At 49.5% G+C, this 22,587-nt stretch overlaps 1 protein-coding gene across 2 annotated transcripts in view; it reads right to left on the bottom strand.

The window, feature by feature from the left end:
* LOC147105277 (alpha-1,3-mannosyl-glycoprotein 4-beta-N-acetylglucosaminyltransferase C-like) overlaps positions 1 to 19,102 on the bottom strand; it is a 97,988-nt gene extending 78,886 nt beyond the window's left edge. Inside the window, exon 1 of one of the 2 annotated variants that reach the window (XM_086011462.1) lies at positions 18,788 to 19,102. The gene's annotated coding sequence lies outside the window, so the exon portion shown is untranslated. The remainder of the gene's footprint in view (positions 1 to 18,787) is intronic. The other variant, XM_086011461.1, reaches the window with a different exon arrangement.
* Between the last annotated feature and the right edge of the window lie 3,485 nt (positions 19,103 to 22,587).

Below are 22,587 nucleotides of genomic sequence, written 5' to 3'. Positions count from 1 at the left end.
AATTTGGCACGTTGTTTGCCCACTCAATTCCAGGCACAATTTGGGCGTAACTTTATGATGTCATACACTAAGGCCCTTGACCATTCCTGGTGTTTCAAAAAAAGTCACAGAGGACATAAGGCAAATGTACCATTCGGCCACACTATGGTGTCTGGGAGATATTGGACAACTATTAAAGTGCACAGTTGTTACAAATAAAGTACTGGAAGTGTCATGCACATGTTGGAGCAGCAGGTATGGTTTTCTTAGACATCTATATGTAGTTCCTTGCTGATGTTAGCACTGTCTTTTTAGACAGTAGAACTAGGTTGGGGCATTGGTTGATGGTGAATCAGGCACAGAGAGGCATTTGATCGTAGAAGATTCAAAACTACTGGCACTACCACAGCAAATGCAGGTCTGTCGAAGCAACAGCTACAGCAATGCAAGTCTTATATCTTCAGTGTATTCTTGAGTCTCCAGTTCAGTTCAGAGAAGGTTCACTCGGTTGATTCCAGAGATGAGGGGGTTGACTTATGAGGAAAGGTTGAGTAGGTTGGGCCTCTACTCATTGGAATTCAGAAGAATGAGAGGCGATCTTATCGAAACATATAAGATTGTGAGGGGGCTTGATCGGGTGGATGCGGGGAGGATGTTTCCACTGATGGGCGAGACTAGAACTAGGGGGCATAATCTTAAAATAAGGGGCTGCCGTTTCAAAACTGAGATGAGGAGAAACTTTTTCACTCAGAGGGTAGTAAATCTATGGAATTTGCTACCTCAGAGAGCTGTGGAAGCTGCGACATTAAATAAATTTAAAACGGAGATACAGTTCCCTAGCTGATAAGGGAATTAGGGGTTACGAGGAGCGGGCAGGGAAGTGGACATGAGTCTAGGTTCGGATCAGCCATGATCCTATTGAATGGCGGAGCAGGCCCGAGGGGCCGTATGGCCTACTCCTGCTCCTACTTCTTATGTTCTTTTATGTTATCTTAGACTGTATAATATACACTACTTCGGGTTTTACCTACCTGACAACACTGATTGTCCTTCGAAAAAGTAAACTATTGATTGTAAAATGCTTTGGGATATCCTGGGGGCATGATAAATGCAAGTTCTTTACTTTTACATTAAACTGACTTAAGTTGCAGCTACTCATTTGGCGCCATTCTTTTTCCCACCTTCCAGATAGTCCACCAATCTGCTGCGCCTCTTCCCACAATCTGCACACCAGAGGGGAGATCAGAAACCGCTGACAACCTGGACAGGGGCGGGGGGAAAATCATCTAAAAAAAAAAACCAGAATTGCTTTGGAGTGATTACATTAAATTTTGAATTAAATTGGAACATTTAAGATGTCGATCTGGAGAAGGGATCCTGGATTTTAGTAAATAGAAGAAAATCATTCCCCTTAACAGAGTTAGGGATTGTGAGCAACTTTAATCAAGTTTCAATGTAGTCAATTTTATATCAGCAACCACATTTTTTCTGCAATGTTTCAGTATTTTTGAATCATTCCAGTTAACTTATTTACTGAGAAGCTCTGGTTCTTTAATAGTTACCATCCGAGACTGAGGTAGTGTTTTATTTTTGGGTGGTGGGACACAGAGGAATGGGTGACAAGATTGTACTGTAGTTTCAACAGGAAGAGTGTATTTCAATATGACACTAAAATCACCCTTTACTTAAGAACCCTGTGGGTGGAATATAAGATGGATGCTCAGTCTTTGATTGAATTGAATGTCACATTCTACAGACTAAAATGAATTACGATTTCCATTTCTTTTTAGGATAGTTTCAGGCCCTCTAGCTTGTTCCACAGTCCAGATACCTTCATGCAAATTGGGCCTTCGTGTGAGTTGAGGTAAAATTTGAAGAGATTCAATAAACAAAGTTAAAAACCTGCAAGTATAAATACAAAACCAGCTTCAGCTTATATTATTTTGTTTCTTTCCTTGTCCCATTACCACTCCCTTTTACCTTGCACATCACCCATTTTGCCTTTTCATCACTCCTACCTTCCACCCTATCGCAGACCTTCCCTTTTGTTCTTTCCTCCCCTCCTCCCTTTCCCTGCCTCTGCTACTTCCTTAAAACCGGTTATATCACAAACTTTTTCCAGTTCTGATGAAAGGTCATCGACCTGAAACGTTAACTCTGTTTCTCGCTCCACAATGCTGCCCGACTTGCTGAGTATTTCCAGCATTTTCTCTTTTTATTTCAGCTTATACTATCTCGGCTTCACTCAAGTTATGACGTCTGCTGAAGTTCTCAATGAGATTACTGCTTGCGTGATCACGCTCTAGTCTCCGTGATTCTATAGAGAATATATACAAGGTGACTAATGACTATCCAGCAGTACAGAATTACCATGTGACATCTCAGTAGCGATCATATTACTGTATCACACATTGTTACAGCACTCACATGTTTACATTGTTGCTGGGCCACTGGCAGGCTCCGTTTATCAGTACATTGCTCGAACACTTATCCAGCTTAAAAATTATTTTCTATTCCTGTAAAGTAATTCATACCATCTTTTACCAAAGCCAAAACTGGGTGGGTGTCATGAAGGGGTGGGACACAGAGCTGAATCATGGCTCGAGTTCTGAGGTTTACCGACGATGAAAATATATTGAGATGCATGGGAGAAAACTGGGGGGATAAATTGAGTCGTGCCCCCTTTGGGGCGCTAACTTCGCTTCGCCGGGGCACTACTTTTAGCAACCCAAAAAAATTAGCACCCCAGTGGCTGAAATTCATCGGTAGCGCCCCAAGAGGGAAGTGGGGCGCTACTGGAAGCGCCCCGCCTCCCTCTTGGGGCGCTGGGAGGGAATATCGTGGCACTACGTACCGCGGTACTGCAGGCCTTCCACCCCTTATTAAAGAGGAGGGACTATGCGCAGCGCGACCCGAGGCCCAGCTGGGCCACCAGGGATTGGAGTACCAGCAAAAGAGCCCAGCACTCAAGGGAAGTGCCAGGCTCACAGAGCGCAGCCGGCACTCTGCTGGGGGGGGGGGGGGGGGTGGCGCTACCCAAGATCGCGGTCGGGGCGCTGCGCACAGTGATGACCTCATCGCCGGCAGTGCAGCACCGCGGGGCACTAATGGTTACCGCCGCCGCTAACCTCTTCGCGGGAAGCGTTGGTGGCGCCACGCCCGGGCGCTAGTTGCTTTGCGCCCCGTAAGTGCCCTCTTAGGGCGCTAACGGGAGGCGCAAAGCAACCAAATTTTCCCCCCCTGGAGTTATTTCAAGAAGAGAGAGTTTGGAATGTGATTTTTCTGGTGCGTGCTCTGTTACCATCAGTGATGTGGGTAAACAGAGCCTTCAAGTGCCATAGAAACAACAACAACAACAAGTATTTATAAAGTTCCTTTAACGTAGTAAAATGTCCCAAGGCACTTCACAGGAGTATTATAAGACAAAAAATTTGACACTGAGCCACATAAGGAGAAATCAGGGCAGATGTCCAAAAGCTTTGTCAAAGAGGTAGGTTTTAAGGAGCGTCTTAAAGGAGGAAAGAGAGGTAGAGGCGGACAGGCTTGGAATTCCAGAGCTTAGGGCCTTGGCAACAGAAGGCACGGCCACCAATGGTTGAGCGATTATAATCAGGGATGCTCAAGAGGGCAGAATTAGAGGAGTGTAGTTATCTCTGTGGGGGGGGGGGGGGGGGGGGGGAGGTGTATTGTGGGGCTGGAGGAGATTACAGAGATAGGGAGGGGTGAGGCCATGGTGGGATTTGAAAACAAGGATGAGAATTTTGAAATTGCGGCGTTGCTTAACTGGGAGCCAATGTAGGTCAGCGAGCACAGGGGTGATGGGTGAACGGGACTTGGTGCGAGATAGGACATGGGCAGCCAAGTTTTGAATCACCTCAAGTTTATGTGGGGTAGAATGTGGGAGGTCAGCCAGGAGTGCATTGGAATATTCAAATCTAGAGGTAACAAAAGCATGGATGAGGGTTTCAGCAGTGGAGGAGCTGAGGCAAGGGAGGAGACGGGCGATGTTACGGAGGTGGAAATAGGCGGTCTTAGTTATGTTGTGGATATGTGGTCGGAAGCTCATTTCAGGGTCAAATATGACACCAAGGTTGCGAACAGTGTGGTTCAGCCTCAGACAGATGTTAGGGAGAGGGATGGAGTCAGTGGCTAGGGAACGGAGTTTGTGGCGGGGACTGAAAACAATGGCTTCGCTCTTCCCAATATGAGAAAATTTCTGCTCATCCAGAACTGGATGTCGGACAAGCAGTCTGACAATTTAGAGACTGTGGAGCGGTCGAGAGAAGTGGTAGTGAGGAAATCTAAACAAAGTAACTGCTGTAACAAATGTACGATACAGTGTCACCCAACAGGCACTGGGTCGTTACATGGTAATTTTGTGCTGCTGGATATCTATTCGATACAGGGTAATGGAAACTGGAGTACAAGCAACAAAACCCTCAAATAACTTACCGCTCGTGTTAAGATAACACTGGTTGGAAAATCTAGGCTTGGGTATCCCGTTCAAATCTTATGGCACTTCTTGACAGCTCAATCTAAAACCAGACTGTCCAATTCGAAACTCCCTGGAAGGAGTTAAAGGTGGTAACACAATCAGGGCATTCAGATTACTAGCATAAACCCCTTGAGCTTTTCACTCATGGTTGTGTCTTCTATACTTTTTAATTTGGCTTTGCTGGGATCGGGAAGCCAAGCTGATTTAATGGCCTCCTGTCGCAGATTGCAGCTGGCCTTCCAGCTGTTGTTATTATAGTTACAACAAACATTCCAGCATCCTTAATGGAGAGAGATCTGATTAAACCAGCCCGAGGTTCCTTAATCCAGCATCAAAACACTCTGGATCATGTAATATAATCATTAGCGGATAGATTGTGAATTGACTATTGAATTGTGCTTATTGAGCTGGTTCCAAGGAGGCAGGCTTTCATATTGCATTAATGCCTGCACCAGAATTCAATAATCTCTTCAGTACTTGCTTGCAAATACAATGCAATGTAGAACTCATCAAGCTACATTCTTTCAGTCAAAGGTAATGAAATATCTTTCATTATGAAATGCCTTTTTGGAACATACAAAATAGGCAGGTAGAGTCCATTGTGCAACATTATGCAGCAATCACAGATAAAGTCACTTCCTTGTAACCTTTTCACTCACATTCTCCTTGCCTTTCCCAACTCCACTTACTTCTGTGTCTGAAAAAAACTCTCCCCAAGTCACTTACAACAGCATTTTCAAATTCCCAACTATCTAACTGTTGGCCTTCCATTCGCAACGACATTTCTGCAGCTAATGATCTGCTCAATTACACCTTCACCTCCACCTTTGATACCCGTGTCCCAATGCTCATTACTATTACTCTGAGGTTGTTCCCTCTGGTACGGCCTTCATCTCCACTCCCTTAAGTCCAAGGGACGCTGATTATGGACAATTGGCTGAGCCAGATCTGGCTGGGCCACATAAGGCACTATTAATTCATATGATTCCCCGATAACCTGCAACTATTACAAGGCTCTACCGCAGTTTTCAAAACATTTTCCTCCTGCCTTGGAGATTATTAGATTCCCTTCTTCCTTTTTTGACACAATGCTTGGTTCCTTACTTTGCAGGAGTTTTTTTTCCGTTTCATCTCCTCCCCCCACTGCCCCCAGTAATTCATGCTGGGATATAGGTCAGAGGTGGCATTCTGATACTTTACCCTATACTGCCTTACCCCAGTGGCCACTTTTCAAGTCCTTATGAATACATAGGCTGGCACCTGGTAATCAGCTCGATGACGACAACACCACTTAGAAGGCTGTTCAGCTGCAGAAGCTTTTACAGCAGAGCCAGATCCCATCTGCATTTCCAAGGGGTTGCTGCATATAGTGACCAGAAGCCTGAATCTTGGCTGATTGTTCCATTTTTCAGCCCTTTTGCTGCCCCACTTGAAATCACCTCACTCAACACAGATCAATGTGTTAATTCTGCCTTCCCCCTCCCACCTTTCCTATCCATCATCCCCTGTCCAGTGTGCGAACACAGGCAGTTTTAATACCCGATTATTCCTGTTCAAACAGGAATAGAGAAACTTAAAATAACAGTTATCCAACTATTTGGGAAACATCTAGAGGCGCTTTGATTACCAGGTACCAGGCTATGTATTCATAAGGTCTTGAAATTATTGGGATGATTTTCCTCTGCCCTGATCAAATAGCTTTTGAGAAACAGATGCAACAGGTGCTAATCCTTTGCACCCACTTTGTTCCTGAATAACACTGGATAATACTGGAGCCAGTATAACACCAGACCCAGGATAATTCTGGAGCCAGGATAACACCGGACCCAGGATAATACTGGAGCCAGGATAACACCGGACCCAGGATAATTCTGGAGCCAGGATAACACCAGACCCAGAATAATACTGGAGCCAGGATAACACCAGACCCAGAATAACACCGGACCCAAACCTCCTTTGTGACTTTTCTGGTGTTTGCAGCCAACTCTGCTTGATGAAACACAGCATTGTAAATTACATGCAAATAGGTGTCAGCGAGCTTTGCACACACATTTCCTCCAATACCAGATCAGGCTGGGTCCCTCTCTCCTCTCAGTGCTATGGACAGGATTGTAGTCTTTGTATACTGTATGCGGAAGCTCGTGCAAGAACAGGAATTCCTGCTACAGTTGTAGAGGCCACAGTCCCTGCCTTTAGCACTAGGATTAGCGCAAAAGGAGAAAAAGAGAGCAAGAGAGATCTGTTCCATTCCAATAGTAGCTCATCACAGTTCGGAATGGGACTGGGAAAGGGCACTGATTGGCACATCGACCAGACCCCAAAACATTGACTGTCAATGCGAAATGCAGTGGTTTGTATGATTATGCTGAATTAGCTGTTCTCAGCTAGGGGCACTGAATTTGACATAGGTGTTCTTAGTTTAAGGGGGAAAAACCAACCAAGGTTCTTGTTCCTGGTTATTACCCAGCAACCTCAACTTAAAAGTTCATGCATGTGGACATCGAAGAGGAACTCGACTGGTCTTGTCTGTGAAATCCCTCATCAAGCAGCTTACTGGCAAGTTCTGGGTCAGTTTACACATGAAATGCCTGTCGCTTGGATGAGTTGCTGATGTCAGTGTGTGTCAGCATGAGCCAATGTTTTGAGCAGAAACTGGAGAGACAACACCAGAAAGCATACATCAAAAACCCACTGAATAAAGATCTTTATCAAATGGGTGGATATGACATGATAACGCCATAATACTGTCAGGTCCACTTGTTGAATCCTCTTCTTCTTAGGCAGTCCCTCAGAACCGAGGATGACTTGCTTCCACATTAAAAATGAGTTCTCAAGTGACTGAGGAGTCCAATGCGGGACCTACAGTCTCTGTCACAGGTGGGGCAGACGGTGGTTGAAGGGGCTGGTGGGTGCGCTCCTTGCGCTGCCTGTGCTTGGCTTCCGCTTGCTCCCGGTGAAGAGACTAGAGGTGTTCGGTGCCTTCCTGGATGCTTCTCCTCCACTTTGTGCAGTCTTGGGCCAGGGATTCCCAGGTGTCGGTGGGGATGTTACACTTTTTCAAGGAGGCTTTGAGGGTGTCCTTGAAGTGTTTCCTCTGCCCACCTGGGGCTCTCTTGCCGTGCCAGAGCTCAGAGTAGAGCGCTTGTTTTGGGAGTCTCGTATCGGGCATGCGGACAATGTGACCCATCCATCGGAGCTGATTGAGCGTGGTCAAAGCTTCGATGCTGGGGATATTGGCCTGAGCAAGAACACCGACGTTGGTATGCCTATCCTGCCAGTGGATTTGCAGGATCTTGCAGAGGCAGCGTTTGTGGTAGCTCTCCAGTGCTTTGAGGTGCCTGCTGTACATGGTCCATGTCTCTGAGGCATACAGCAGGGCGGGTGTCACTGCTGCTCTGTAGACCATGAGCTTAGTGACGGGCTTGAGGTCCTGGTCTTCCTCAGGTGACCGAAGGCTGCACTGGCACACTGAAGGCAGTGTTGGACTTCGTCGTCGACGTCTGCCCTTGTTGACAGTAGGCTCCCGAGGTATGGAAAGTGGTCCACATTGTCCAAGGCCTTGTTGTGGATTTTGATAATCGGGGGGCAGTACTGTGTGGCGGGGGCAGGTTGGTAGAGGACCTTTGTCTTATGGATGTTTAGTGGAAGGCCTATGCTCTAGTACGCTTCGGTGAAGGTGTTGACGATGGTTTGGAGTTCGACCTCCGAGTGAGCGCAGACGCAAGCGTCGTCTGCATACTGTAATTCGACGACAGAGGATGGGACGACCTTGGATCTGGACTGGAGGTGACGGAGGTTGAATAGTTTCCCGTTTGTTCTGTAAATTAGCTCGACTCCAGCGAGGTGCTTACTGAGGGTGAGATGGAGCATTGCAGCAAGGAAGATTGAGAAGAGCGTTGGTGCGACGACGCAGCCTTGCTTGACCCCGGTTCGTACGTGAATTGGGTCTGTGGTGGAACTTGTTGAATAAACATTATATTGACGGGTATCCGACACGCAGCCTCTATTCATTCTCGTCAGGGTAGACTGAGAAACTCTCCAAACTGCGTCACAGATATTGGAGCACGAGCCAGGCTCAAGATACTCTGTATTCATAAAAATCAGAGAGCTACTTTTTCCAATCCAGATGATTTTCCTATTGATTTCAGGAGCATTTAAAAATCAAGTAAGCAGCAGGTCTGTGAATAACTTGAAAATGAATCACATAACTCAACAATCCCACATGCGTTACCAGAGCAATCTCCTCCACAAGGAAGAAATCTTGACTCTTGTGTCTTGCCAAATTTCTGCTATTTTCTGGCATCTCGACTTCAGAGTAGAGCTGTGATTTCTTTACAAGCACTCTTGGACTGACAACTAAGCCCATTGTATTCCACTATTAGACATACCTTGTCAGCAGAGCCTAAAGGATTCCCTGCTTAAATTGCCTTCTATAATTGCTCCTTGCAAACAGCATGTACTTTACCATGCCTCGGGATGTAATAGCTTCTGTTCTGCTGCTCCGACGTCTATTGACAGACAACGGTGAAAAGTATTTCTCCCCAAGTGACAACTCTCCATCCAGCAGCATTTCAATCCAAGGTTAGAATTGATCCAAGTGCAGCTCGTCAATGAATGAATTAGATTGTGTAGAGTGACAGTACACTGTGTTAATATTCAATGAACAGTTTAAAATACTCAAATTATTCAGGAGCCATACAGTCACTCATCTCTGCAGCACAGAGACCATGCTAACTAAATGATTTTTTTTTAATGTTGATATGGAACAGATAAGCACAGTTTAGGCTTCAGTTTATAGTCAGCTCTAAAATCTAGGGATCTAGTTTCTTTAAAACATGAACACCCTTGACAACCATATGAGATTATACAAACATTTCAACTCATTAAATGACTGAGATTTAGCAAATCAATATATCTTCACTCAGACTTTGGTAGCATCAACAATGGCTTTGTATGTACGTGAATATTAGCAAATGGTTAATGAAACAAATGTAATGATTAACTTAGTGGCAGTGAGACAATCAGTACTGGGGTGAGCTGGTGAACCCACCTTAAACTTTACCTGTTTAACTCAAAGTGCAGCTTTCTCTCTTCTATAAGAAACCTTGTAAAACAAAACTCAAACGTATATTTCCATTTATACTTTTGCCCCTTCCCTCCACCCCCACAGACAATGACTCAGTGATTCTATGGACTCTAGCCATTCTCCATTTATAAGCCTAGACAATGGGTGGCAGCAGATTACTCAACCCTGCAGGGAGAACACAATTGAGTCCAATCTAGTTCTTCCCCCAACATCTACACACTTCCCAATGTGAGTCAGCGGCTCCCAATCAGAGGCGCAACTCTGGGTGTTTCTCCCCACCACCCCCACCACCTCGACTAGCCTGGGACATTTAAAGTACTTCTTGATGTTAAAATGTTTTCTCTCCTAGAGATATACACAATAATAGAAAATGGTACAGTTCAAATCCAATACATCAAATTGTGTGATACAGTGGCTTGAAAGAAACATTTATCTGTTCAAAGGTCTGTTTAAAAGTCTTTGGAATCATGTTCAAGAAGTCTGAGAATGGACAGCAACATAAAAGAGAAATAGACAGATAGAGAAGCAAAAGAGCCGAAGGGAAAGAACTAAGTGGCATTTTATTTTGGTGTTCCAAACACATAGGCCCTGATAATAACTCAGAGGGGCGGTCGGAGTGGGGGCTGCGATATCTGGTGGGAAACGCAAAGAACTTTCAGTGCATTGATCAGAGTTATTTTAACGCAGCCACCTAATTATAATATAACTTCCAGGTTTGGCGCCGAAGGCACGGCAGCGGGCGTGGTGAGGACCTGCATGATGCAATCGCAACTCAAGTATTTAAAGATGGAATTTGGAAGAGTTAGGAGTTTGAACCAAGAGAGAGAGAGAGCGCGACGTCTCAGAATGGATTCAGGACGCTCAAGGGCGGCTGTTGGCTATTAGTGTGGATTTAATGATGCATTGCCTGATGCACTGCTGGGTGAAGGGAGAAGCCGGAAAGAGATACTCTTCCCCAGCAATGGGAGGAAGAAACCTGCTGCTGCCACAAAGGCGGCATGGCTGGATGTGGCTCAGGAGGTCAGCAGCAGGAGCATGGTGCCACGCTCCTAGATTCAGTGCACAAAGCGCTTTAATGATGTAACCAGGTCAGAAAATGAGAGTACAGTTGCACATTCATCTACATCCTGTTGTGCACATACCCCGTCCCCCCCACTCTCTCTGCCTTGTCAAGCCTATTCCATCACATCACTCCTCACACCCACTTACCTTGCAAGCGCACCCATCCTTCTCTTTCTATGCACTTCCTCACATCACCATCTACCCATCCACCACTGCCACGCACCCTCATCCTTAAGCAATTTGATGGCCCTTCCTGATAGTCACCCTTACCAAAGTCACCCTTACCAAATGCACTGCATAGATCAGATGAACATGTCATTACAGTCACTTATAGTTCTGTTCTTTCCCCCTCTGCAGAAGAGCGCGCAGAACACGAGGGAGAGAACTGGAGGTGGTCCTCCACAGATTTCCCAGTTAACAACTGCAGAGGAGGAAGCGCTGGAGAGCAGTGGCATTTCGCTGTCCCTGACCATTGGAGATGGAATGATTGGGGCCTTACAGCTACAGGAAACTTTGGTTTATCCGGAGGTTAACTGTCCGGAATATGCTCGATCCACCGGCAAAAATCAGGAGCCGTTTTGTTAGGTTTTTTTTCTTCTTTTCATTGCTTTTTTTTTCCACCAGTCAGGCTCTGCAAGGTCGCGCTGAAGCTGTTGCTAAGCTACAGAGACGCTTGCAAGGTACAGCCGACTGTTTAGAAGCTGTAGGGTTTGTTGCCAGATATAGAAAGCTCCGTATGTTTCAACATTAGCGCTGGTTTGTCCGGCAGTTTTGATGGGACGGCAACAGCTCGGTCCCGTCAGTGCCGGATATCACAAAGTTTCCTGTACCTGGTGACAGAATTAAATATCAGCGACCTACATGTCATACAACACTCAGTCATGTTGACTTGATTTCAGTGAGTGAAATATGATCATCTCTATAATGATAAGTTGCAACATTCTTACCCTGCCAGTACTAATTCATATCTTTTCTCGCCGCCAGGGCCTTCACGTGTGCAGCAGCAGCAGTCGGTGGACCTCGCGGGTCCAGTTAGACGGATAATTGGGTTTTCACCTGGTGACTCACAGTTCACAAATGAGCAAGAGCAGACCTTGGTGGCAGGGACAGCTGTACAGTGTCTGCGTCGGAGGGTGCAGCCTGCTCCAAGCTCTGCTCAGCTGGACACAGATGCTGTACCCCCGGGGGCCATTGATGAAAAGGAGAATCATTGAGGGGCAGCAGAAATTCTGCAATGTACTGACAGGCCTTCCACACTGATGCGCTATCAATTACTCATAAAAGACAGAGTTAAGAGAGTAACTAAAGGCTTTTATTAACAAAAGAATGAAGGTCTGCCTCGAGTGGTCGACCGGTCCAGAAATACAAAGGGCTGGGGAGCAGTCACCTTTATACTAGGACTTGTGGGAGGAGTCAGCCGAGGCATGTCCAGGCATGTACACAGTGGAATACAAACAGTGGTTTACCACATTCACCCCTTGTTTAAAATTGAGTCCGGCGGGGTGAAGTGTATTAAAAGTTAGTGTATTGGAGTCTCTCCGGAGGTCTTGTCTGCCGCTGTGATCGGCGTGGCGACGGCAGGGGTAGTGGAGCTTCCGGCGTCGAGTCCTGCGTAGGCGGTGGCACAGGCGTGTCGTCCTCGTAGATGTCGAGCGGGTCGCGGGGCCCAGGCCTGCCGTCTGCTGGGGCTGGATATCGGATCTGGGGGGGGGGGGGGGGGGGGGGGTAGTGAGTAGTGGGTTACTGCGGCCCCCGAGGGTGCAAGGTCTGTTATGGAGACTGTGTCCTCCCGCCCGTCCGGGTATGCAATGTAAGCATACTGGGGGTTGGCGTGGAGGAGGTCGACCCTCTCGACCAGGGGGTCCATTTTATGGGTCCTCACGTGCCTTCTCAGTAGGACCGGCCCTGGGGACGTCAGCCATGGCGGTAGTGATGTCCCCGATGTGGACTTCCTTGGGAAGACAAACATTTTCTCATGAGGGGTGGCGTTAGTGGCAGTGCAGAGCAGTGACCGAATAGAGAGGAGTGCATCGGGGAGCACATCCTGCCAGCGGGAGGTTGGAAGGCCCCTAGACTTTAAGGCTAGCAGGGCGGCCTTCCAAACTGTCGCATTTTCTCTTTCCACCTGTCCGTTCCCCCGGGGGTTGTAACTGGTGGTCCTGCTTGTGGCAATACCCCTAGTTAGCAGGTACTGACGGAGTTCGTCGCTCATAAACGATGAGCCCCGGTCGCTATGGATATAGCTGGGGAAACCGAACAGGGTGAAGAGGTCGTTCAGACATTTAATGACCGTGGCACTGGTCATGTCCAGGCAGGGGATGGCGAACGGGAAACGGGAGTACTCATCAATAATATTGAGGAAGTACACATTGCGGTCGGAGGAGGGGAGAGGCCCTTTAAAAATCAACGCTCAGGCGCTCGAAGGGGCGAGTGGCTTTTATCAGGTGGGCCCTGTCTGGTCTATAAAAGTACGGTTTGCACTCAGCGCAGACTTGGCAGTTCCTGGTCATGGTCCTGACCTCCTCAATAGAGTAAGGCATGTTGCGGGCCTTGATGAAGTGGAAGAACCTGGTGACCCCCGGGTGGCAGAGGTCATTGTGGAGGGCCCGCAGTCTATCGATCTGCGCGCTGGCGCAGGTGCCACGCGATAGCGCATCCGGGGGTTCATTGAGCTTCCCGGGCCGGTACAAGATCTCGTAATTGTAGGTGGAAAGTTCGATTCTCCACCTCAAGATCTTGTCATTTTTGATTTTGCCCCTCTGCTTGTTGTTAAACATGAAAGCAACTGAACGTTGGTCAGTGAGCAGGGTAAATCATTTTCCGGCCAGGTAGTGCCTCCAATGACGCACAGCCTCCACAATCGCCTGGGCCTCCTTCTCAACAGCGGAGTGTCTGGTCTCCGGGCCTTGGAGGGTTCGTGAAAAGAAGGCCACGGGTCTCCCCGCCTGATTGAGGGTAGCGGCCAGGGCAAAGTCGGACGCGTCGCTTTCCACCTGGAAGGGGATGGATTCGTCCACTGCGTGCATGGTGGCTTTGGCAATGTCTTCCTTGATACGGTGGAAGGCTAAGCGGGCCTCTGCCGTCAAGGGAAAAGAGGTGGACTTGATCAGCGGATGGGCCTTGTCTGCATAGTAGGGGACCCACTGGGCATAATAGGAGAAAAACCCTAGGCACCTCTTCAGGGCCTTGAGGCAGTGGGAGTCCCATAAGGGGACGTATCCGGTCGGGACCGATGACTCCGTGTTCCACAACACAGCCAAGGATGGCGAGGCGGTTTGTGCGGAATATGCACTTCTCCTTGTTATATGTCAGGTTCAGGAGTTGGGCGGTGCGGAGAAATTTTTCGAGGTTTGCGTCATGGTCCTGCAAGTCACGGCCGCAGATGGTCACATTGTCCAGATATGGGAAAGTGGCCTGCAACGCATTTTGATCTACCATCCGGTCCATCTCCCTTTGGAAGACGGAGACCCCGTTGGTGACGCCAAAGGGAACCCTAAGGAAGTGGTAGAGGCGGCCGTTTGCCTCAAAGGCAGTATACTGGCGGTCCTCAGGGCCGATAGGGAGCTGGTGGTACGCTGATTTCAGGTCAATGGTCGAGAAGACGCGGTACTGCGCGATCTGGTTGACCATATCAGCTATGCGGGGGAGTGGGTAGGCGTCCAGCAGGGTGTAGCGATTTATTGTCTGGCTGTAGTCGATGACCAGGCGCTGCTTCTCGCCGGTCTTAACGACCACAACCTGGGCTCGCCAGGGGCTGGTGCTGCCCTCAATAATCCCTTCCTTCAGGAGCCGCTCCACTTCGGTTTTAATGAAAACCCTGTCCCCGGCACTGTATCGCCTGCTCTTTGTGGTGATGGGCTTACAGTCGGGGGTGAGGTTAGCAAACAGTGGGGGGGGGGGGGGGGGGTGACTGAGTGTGGAGAGGTTGCACCTGGTGCACGGCGGGCAATTTGGGAGCTGCTGGCTGCGGACTGTGAGTGGGGGTAGGGGTCCACCGTACGCCATCGTAACACTTTTAAAGGTGGCACTGAAAATCTAACCCCAGCAGGACGGCAGCGCAGAGGTCGGGCAGGACCAGAAGTTTAAAATGATCGTACACGGTCCCGTCTACTACGAGTGTCACTACGCAGTAGCCGCCGATGTCCGCCGACTGGGACTCGGAGGCCATAGAAATCCGCTGGTGCGCAGGCAGGACTGGGAGAGAGCAACGCCGCACCGTGTCGGGGTGGATGAAGCTCTCCGTGCTCCCAGAGTCAAAAAGGCAGATTGTATCGTGGCCATTTACCTTAATGTCCATTGTGGAACTGGCCGGCTGGTGCGGTCTCGCTTGGTCCAGTGTAACGGATGCCAGCGTACGGGTCGGTGTGTCGCTGCGGGTATCAGATGAGGCGGTGTTGGGGGCCTGCTGCGTTCCGGCTGTCGTCCAAGATGGCGGTGTCCATGATCCCCATGTGGCTGGAGGCGTCCAAAATGGCTGCTGTACCGGTGGTTCGCACATGGCCGGGGAGGCCCAAGATGGCGGCCCGCATGGCCCACACGCGGCGCTGCTGGGGTTCGGGGTGGCTTTGGCCCTGCAGATGCTAGTGTAGTGTCCCTTCTTCCCGCAGCCCGAGCAGATCGCGTTTTTCGCCGGGCAGCGCACTCTGGGGTGTTTTGCCTGGCCACAGAAGTAGCATTTCTGGCCTTGGGGCACTGCTGTCTGGCCTTGGGACACTGCTGCGGTAGTTGGGCCGTTGCTGGGGTGTGGCTGGGGTGGCACGGCGCTATGAGGCGGTCCTACCGTGTCCCAGGCTGTCATTCCCCGCGGCGTCCACGGTGCAGAGGAGTAGGCATCCATGCCCCGGTAGGCTGCATCCAATGATAGTGCGAGTTCAGAGGCCTTGTTGAGGTCGAGGTCACTCTGCTCCAACAGTCGCTGTCGGGTGTAATTGGATCTGTGGCCCGCTACAAAAGCGTCCCGGATAAGTTCCTCTGTGTACACGGCGGCCTTTACATCCTTACAACCACAGGCCCGGCCAAGCACAGACAGTGCCTGAAGGTATTCCACGGTCGATTCCCCAGGTTGTTGTTTACGACTCCCCAGAAGGTGCCTGGCGTACACTTCGTTCACTGGGCGCGTGTACTGGTCCTTGAGGAGCTTGATAGCGTCCGCGTACGAGGTCGCGTCTTGGATGACCGAGTACACTCGGTGGTTCACTTTGGAGGTCAGGACATCCAGTTTGTCCTCGTCCGATTTGATTGCTGCGGAGGCGGTCAGGAATTTTTCGAAACACTTAAGCCAGTGAGTAAACTTGGTGGATGAGTCCGCCTCCCGATGATCTAAGTCCAGGCATGCTGGTGTGAGGATCTTCTCCATTATAAAAATTTTGTTAATAAAATTGATGCGCTATCAATTACTCATAAAAGACTGAGAGTTAAGAGAGTAACTAAAGGCTTTTATTAACAAAAGAATGAAGGTCTGCCTCGAGTGGTCGACCGGTCCAGAAATACAAAGGGCTGGGGAGCAGTCACCTTTATACTAGGACTTGTGGGAGGAGTCAGCAGAGGCATGTCCAGGCTTGTGCACAGTGGAATACAAACAGTGGTTTACCACACACACACACTGCCCACGATCGCAGAGAGAACGGAGGAGTCCACCTCAAGCAAGCATGAGTGGGATGATGTTGCAGGGCATTGCGAGGATGTTTTCTTCCATGGATAGAGTGGCCAGCTCCGTGGGACATCAAATGTGGCAAGCAAATGAGTCCATGCAGGCCTTGACCATGCAGACTCTGAATGACTACATGCCTGGTGCCTTAAATAGGATAACCGATGCCTTAGCCTTGGCCCTGCAGCACGTCACTGATATGCACCAAGCTGCTCTCCAGCAGAGGAGTGAAATGTGGCCGGCCCATGAGGGATGAAAGGGGACATGGAAGTGGGGACTCCACTCAAAGGGTTCTCACTCATTGCACCCCCGACCCGCCCCCAGTCAGCACCCTATATGCTACCTCCTCTCCCGATGGCCGAGTCTGTCCCTGCACAGGTGCGGGTGGAGCAGTCTTTGGCAGGGCTCTCACGGGTTCCAACAGCCAGAGGTCATCGGCCAAGAGCATCCAAGCAGTCAGAGCAGGGATCTGAGCAGCCTGCTTCGACATCTGCTCAAGCCACAGGGGTTGCACCGTGTAGGAAAAGGAAGAGTAAAGCTTTGTAGTTGCACAAGGGTACGCACATGGGTGTAGGAGAAACTGTTATGTTGTGAGGTTTCTTCAGTAGAATCATATAAAATGTATTACAGTACTAGGCACCACTTTCCCATGTTGCCCATTCTTGGTTGTTGGGTGGCAACTCACCTTTTCAGTTGCTTGTTGATGATTGGGAAGACATGAAATGACGGGGTCCAATGGGATGGGTGGGGGGAGGTGGAGGATGTGCAATGGGTGGTTGCAGGACTGCTTTGCGTCAGTGGGATTGGGGGGCAGGGGATGAGAGTGGCCGTTGGATGTGATTGTTACATCGGTCCAGTGGTGGTAACTAACTGAACCTTACAGCAACAAGGGAATCCCTGGCATCCCGGGCAGCAATGTGGGTGGCTGGTGCTGTGTTGGGATTGCCATCTTCCTCCTCCTCTTCGGATTCATCTGCAGACGAGGCGTGCTCAGTGTCTTATTCCTCTTCCAACTCCAATCCTTGCTACTGTGCAATGCTGTGCCTTTTCTTGTGGTTGCACACCAGCTGCACGTTGATGGAATGGAACCCCTTGCAGTTTACAAATACTCCTGGTTGTTCTGGGGGTGCGCGGATTGCCACGTGTGTGCAGTCGATGACACCCTGCACCTGTGGGATACCAGCCAGAGACACAAACCCGAGCGCCCGCTCATTCTGACCAGCTTCATCACAGGCAAAGTTCACATGATTGCCGGCCCTGGCAAACAACCCATCGGTGAACTCCCTTATGCATTTATGTGCAGCCGACTGGGAGATCGGGGATATGTCTCCGGCCGCACCCTGGAAGGATCAGGGGGCAAAAAAATTGAGGGCGGTGATCACTTTCACAACCACTGGTAATGCATGGCCACCAGGCCCAGCAGGGAGCAGGTCTTCTTCTAGGGGGCTGCAGATGTCTGCCTCCACAACCTCCAGGAGCATTGCTCTTCCTGGAGGTCAGGGAAGCCGAGTCTCTGCCTGTACACCCTGTTACGCCGATACTGCCTTCTACGAGCTCCACCCCCCCTCTCTGCTGACCACCTGTAGATCTCATCAGAGCAGGCTATTGCTGCTGCTGCTGATCATATTGCCCCTCATCCAAGAGCCAACCTAAGGCAGCCATGGCGCCACCCATCCCGAGTCTCAATATCTCCAAAGGGCCGAAGCTAACCTCTCGCCACAAGCACCCAGAACAAACCCATTCCCGGTGGTAGGCAAGAAAGAAGCTGTGAGCGCCGAGAATTTACTGCTGTATTTGCCCGACCGTTAATGCGTCCCGTGAATTGCTGGTCTCTTCTCGCCTTGGTTTCAATGGTGAGCTTCAGGAGCCCGGGAAACCTATGCATATGCCAGCAAATTTAAATACCGGTTAAACTATCAGTGATTCATGGATTTACTTATTTCAATTGCTAACCCGCCTTTCCGGTGGGGTGGGTTATGAGCAACCAGCCGAACGCACCCGAGTTAACCCTGGAAGCTGGCGAGTTGATGCCAGCTTCTGGTCGCGAAGACATTTTAGCCAACTTTAACCCCCAAACCCACCCGCTGCTCCATGTTAAAAGTCCCCCCATAACTTTTCCTTCTTTACTCCAGATAAACCACCAACAAAGATCAAAACCTATAGGCACCGTATTGACAACCAAGGGAGGTGCCCTTTAACTTCCTCTGTGAAACACAGCTTAGTGTATTCAAAATGGAGTGGAATTGTTTTAAAGGTGTGTTCAGAGGGTTGTGTTGGACTCCACAAACTAACCGTGCCTGTTAGACACCCTCATTCAGAACAGGTTTGCTGTCAGAATGTCCTCAAAATGGCTCGAAAACCTGGCTTACAAATAAGTTGCATTCTGAGAATATTTCCTGTAACTAAACCGATCCCACCAATTCCCGTCGGAAATGCGGTTTCACTTTACCCATGTGCTTGTACCGACACGATTAATGCGGCTTCTGTCATTCTCAGAGGTAATTCAATCAAACGTTACCTTCTTTCTCTCTTCCCACCCGAGAGACGACACGCGGGGCGCTTTCGTTATTCAAAACCTGGGTTGGTTGAAGGGGAAATTTCGGAAACTTTTCGAGAGTTGCGGAAATGAACGAAACGGGGTTTCAAGCACTTTTGTGTCCGGCTGCAGCTTCACTCGTGGGAAAGGCTGCGGATCGCAGGGAGCCACCTGAGACCAGGCTGCACTCACTCGGGTGATCGACAAGTGACAGCCAGCTTGTTGCTGTTGTTTATGTTGTAAGCGCGGACCAGAAGGAAGCCTTTCTGGTTCCACAGTCACGGGTATCTCAACCGAGTAAGTGTGCAGCCTCCATGTGCCTGGGTGTAAATCCCCGGGGCGGAGTCTGATTTGCATTCCTCAGAGTGTGGGCACGATAGGCTGATCGTTCACATTTTTTGATGACAGCTGGTTTAAAAACTTCTCCAACATAGGTTGAATTGCGTCCCTTGTATTTAATGTACACCCTAGATTAGCTAATTATAGCAGTGTTCTGGCACTTAATTATATTTAATATGCTCTCCATTAGTCAGTGGGCAGCACCCTCGCCTCTGAGTCAGAAGGTTGTGGGTCCAAGTCCCACGCCCACGCGAACACAAAAATCTAGGCTGACACTCCCAGTGCAGTGCTGAGGGAGTGCTGCACTGTTGGAAGTGCCGTCTTTCGGATGAGATGTTAAAGCGAGGCCCCGTCTGCTCTCTCAGGTGGACGTAAAAGATCCCATGGCACTATTTCAAAGAAGAGCTGGGGAGTTCTCCCTGGTGTCCTGACCAATATTTATCCCTTACTAAAACAGATTATCTGGTTATTATCACATTGCTGTTTGTGGGAGCTTGCTGTGCACCAAATTGGTTGCCGCGCTTCCCACATTACAACAGTGACGACACTTCAAATAGTACCTCATTGGCTGCAAAGCGCTTTGGGACGTCCTGAGGTCGTGAAAGGCGCTATATAAATGCAAGTCTTTCTTTTCTTTTTCTACACACCGGTATAAAGGCGTCAACCAGATCTTACTCCACACATCCTTTGTGTTTTTCCTTAAGTTTAGTAAAGAATGAGTTTATTCCCGTAAGACAGGGACAATGAAATAATCACTTCGGCCCTGCGTGCATCTACTTGTATGCACCAGCGGGTCAGCAGCACATGGTGCATTCACAGAAGAAGCAATGGAGACTCGCTGGCGATGGTTGGAGCAGAGAGCGAAGAGTCAGCGCGGGACTGCTGCTGTGCTGGAAAGTAAAATCAAGCGGGGTGTAAAACGGGCGGCCACGCCGACCCGGTCCCGGGTGGTTTGGGTTAAAATTGCCCCAACCGCAGAAGTCACTTTAAGGGTTTAGTCTAATTTTTTAGTTATTGTTGATGGGGAAAGAGATTTCCTCAGTTTGCTATTTGCAGCAAATGGATTTGAAAAAACCTTTGTTTTTTAAGCAGGACTGAGAGTTTATTTTGCTGGATGATCTTGTTCAATGTTCCAGGTTTTGTTGTATGCCAGGTTCAGGGGTTGGGTAAATACTCTTGAGTTTTGCTTGATTAGAGATAATTTTAACCCCCACCCCGACGATGGGCGGGAGAGGGTTGGGGACAGGTTAAATTGGTAAATATGTGAAACCCGATCCCAACCCGCCTACTTCCGTTTTAACCGCGGCGAGTTTGGGGGTGTCCGTATAACCCGGTCTGGATTATAATTTTTAAATAAGGCTCTGTCCCTCAGATTTTTGGAGCCACGAACCGGGTTTCCCAAGGCTCGGGAACCGAGGCAGTCGAAGGATGACAGGAGCTGCCAGATCCAGCAGGTAAGTGCTTTTAATAGCACTGCTTGTGGGCTAAGAGGAGCATGAGCACTTCTCCCAGCTCCTTAAACAAATCTTCTCCTGCAATCTTTCGAACCTACCCTCGCAATCTTCAGACCTCCTGTGATCTTCAAAACCCCTCCAATCTTCAGAGCACCCACAATATTCAGACCCCCCCCACGATCTTCAGAGCCCCTGCGATCTTCAGACCCCCACCACGACCTCCATTCCCTCCTTGCTGCCGTGCTCCGAGCCACACCCCGCCCCCCATGACCATGCCCTGATCTTCTCCAATTACCAGGAGCGCAAGTGGTCCCCGGCTGTGACCTTCTACCACCGGTTTTCCCGCCCAGCAGATGGCCAGTCTCTCAATCGGGCCTGCTCCCGGGTAGGAAACATAGTAAAAAAATGCTAATGAGGTCCTGCCGTTAAATTCGGCAGGACCTCCGCATTCCTGGCGTTTCCAGGTTTCCCAGCTGCAGACACACGCCGCTGCTCCCTCCCTGCCAACCCATAAATATCAGGGCCCCTGGCTCCAATTTTAAAGGGGGGGGGATGGGCATGGTGTGCGTGAGCCTCGAAGCAGGCCGCCCACCCGGAGAGTCCAGGGACATGGACTCATTACCATAATTTTCATCAGAGTCCCGCCCGAACCAGGCCAGATACATTACCTGGCGGGCGGGCGGGATCGGAAGATTGCAGGCAGCAGGCCGCAGCCAGGGGCTCACCGAATCGGTCCCCAGCAGTCAGGTAAGTGGTAAGCGGAGGGCGGAGGTGATCGGGGGGTGGGGGGGGGGGGGGTGGTGAGGTGGGTAGGGGGTGGAGTCTTACTTGAGGGGCCCGGAGGAACGTTCCTGCTCCTCCTGGAAACCTAAGAAAAGGTTTTAAAGCATATCTGCCTGGGCCTGGGCCTCTTGTCGCTCACGACACACCTCCCGGCAGGTTTGGCTTGACGGGGAAGCTGTCACTGATGTCATCAGAAACCAATCTGCATATTTAAAGAAGGAAACCCGCTGCCTTCATTTCATTCAGGTGTCCTGCTCAAAAGAGCAGGTTAATATCGGGACCTGGTGAGAAGGCAGCAAGATCGTAGGGGTAAGCTATTCCCCTCATTTATATGCCCCCCGCCCCTGGCTCGGTTTCCACCTGGTTAGTGGGGGGTGTGTGGGGAGGCGGGGGGGCGGGATGGGGAGTTAATATCGGGGCCACTTATTCAGAACTTTCCCTCAGATTATAATATTGGGGAGGCAGAATCCACGATAGGGTAGATTGTACATGGCAAGAGCAGGCTTGATGTTACAAATAGCTCCTTCATGGCCTACATTAATTCGAAGTAAAGGTGGACAATCTTCACCAAGACCTTTGTGTCATTTTCCAAGGAGACACTGAGCAAGGCCCTATCAAACAGGCTGATTGCGACTGTAGCCAGATTGGTATCCTTGTGACTGCGGCTGTACTCAATTGCCTGTAAAGTGATGACACATGCAGAGCCATGCGGTGATGTTACTCCATTGTGATTGCTTCCAAATGTGCTTTTTTTATGTGTTTTTGCAAATTGCAGAAGGGCTGCACCTCCAGCAGAGCTGGGCTGTGGGAATGGTGCCTACAGGCTGTGTGTGTGCGTGTGAGTGAGTGTGTTTGAGAGAGTGTGTGTGAGAGTGTATGAGAGTGTGTGAGTGTGAGTGTATGTGAGAGTGTGTGTATATGTGTGAGAGTGTGTGTGAGAGTGTGTGTGTGTGTGTGCTGCTGACTTCTACGTGTGAGGTTTTGTTGACCGAAGTAACAGAACATTCACTCAGCGAAAAGCAGTGACAAATTCAGTTGTCAGCAACGTTTGTTATAATGGAAAACAAGTGTCGAGCCCTTGGCTGGCGTCGTACGAGGTTCATGTCACAACTCATTAAACTGCTGGAATAACACAGCAGCTTCCTGCATAACTCACAGCCCACGCAGCAGTGTGTGTGTGAGGGGACCAGCAACATCGCACCTCCA

This window comes from Somniosus microcephalus, chromosome 18 (genome assembly GCF_052327205.1).
Source record: "Somniosus microcephalus isolate GS21.2 chromosome 18, FLI_Smic_1.0, whole genome shotgun sequence".
Classification (NCBI taxonomy): domain Eukaryota; kingdom Metazoa; phylum Chordata; class Chondrichthyes; order Squaliformes; family Somniosidae; genus Somniosus; species Somniosus microcephalus.
Note: the sequence above shows the minus strand (reverse complement) of the source record. Positions and strands in the feature narration are given on the sequence as shown.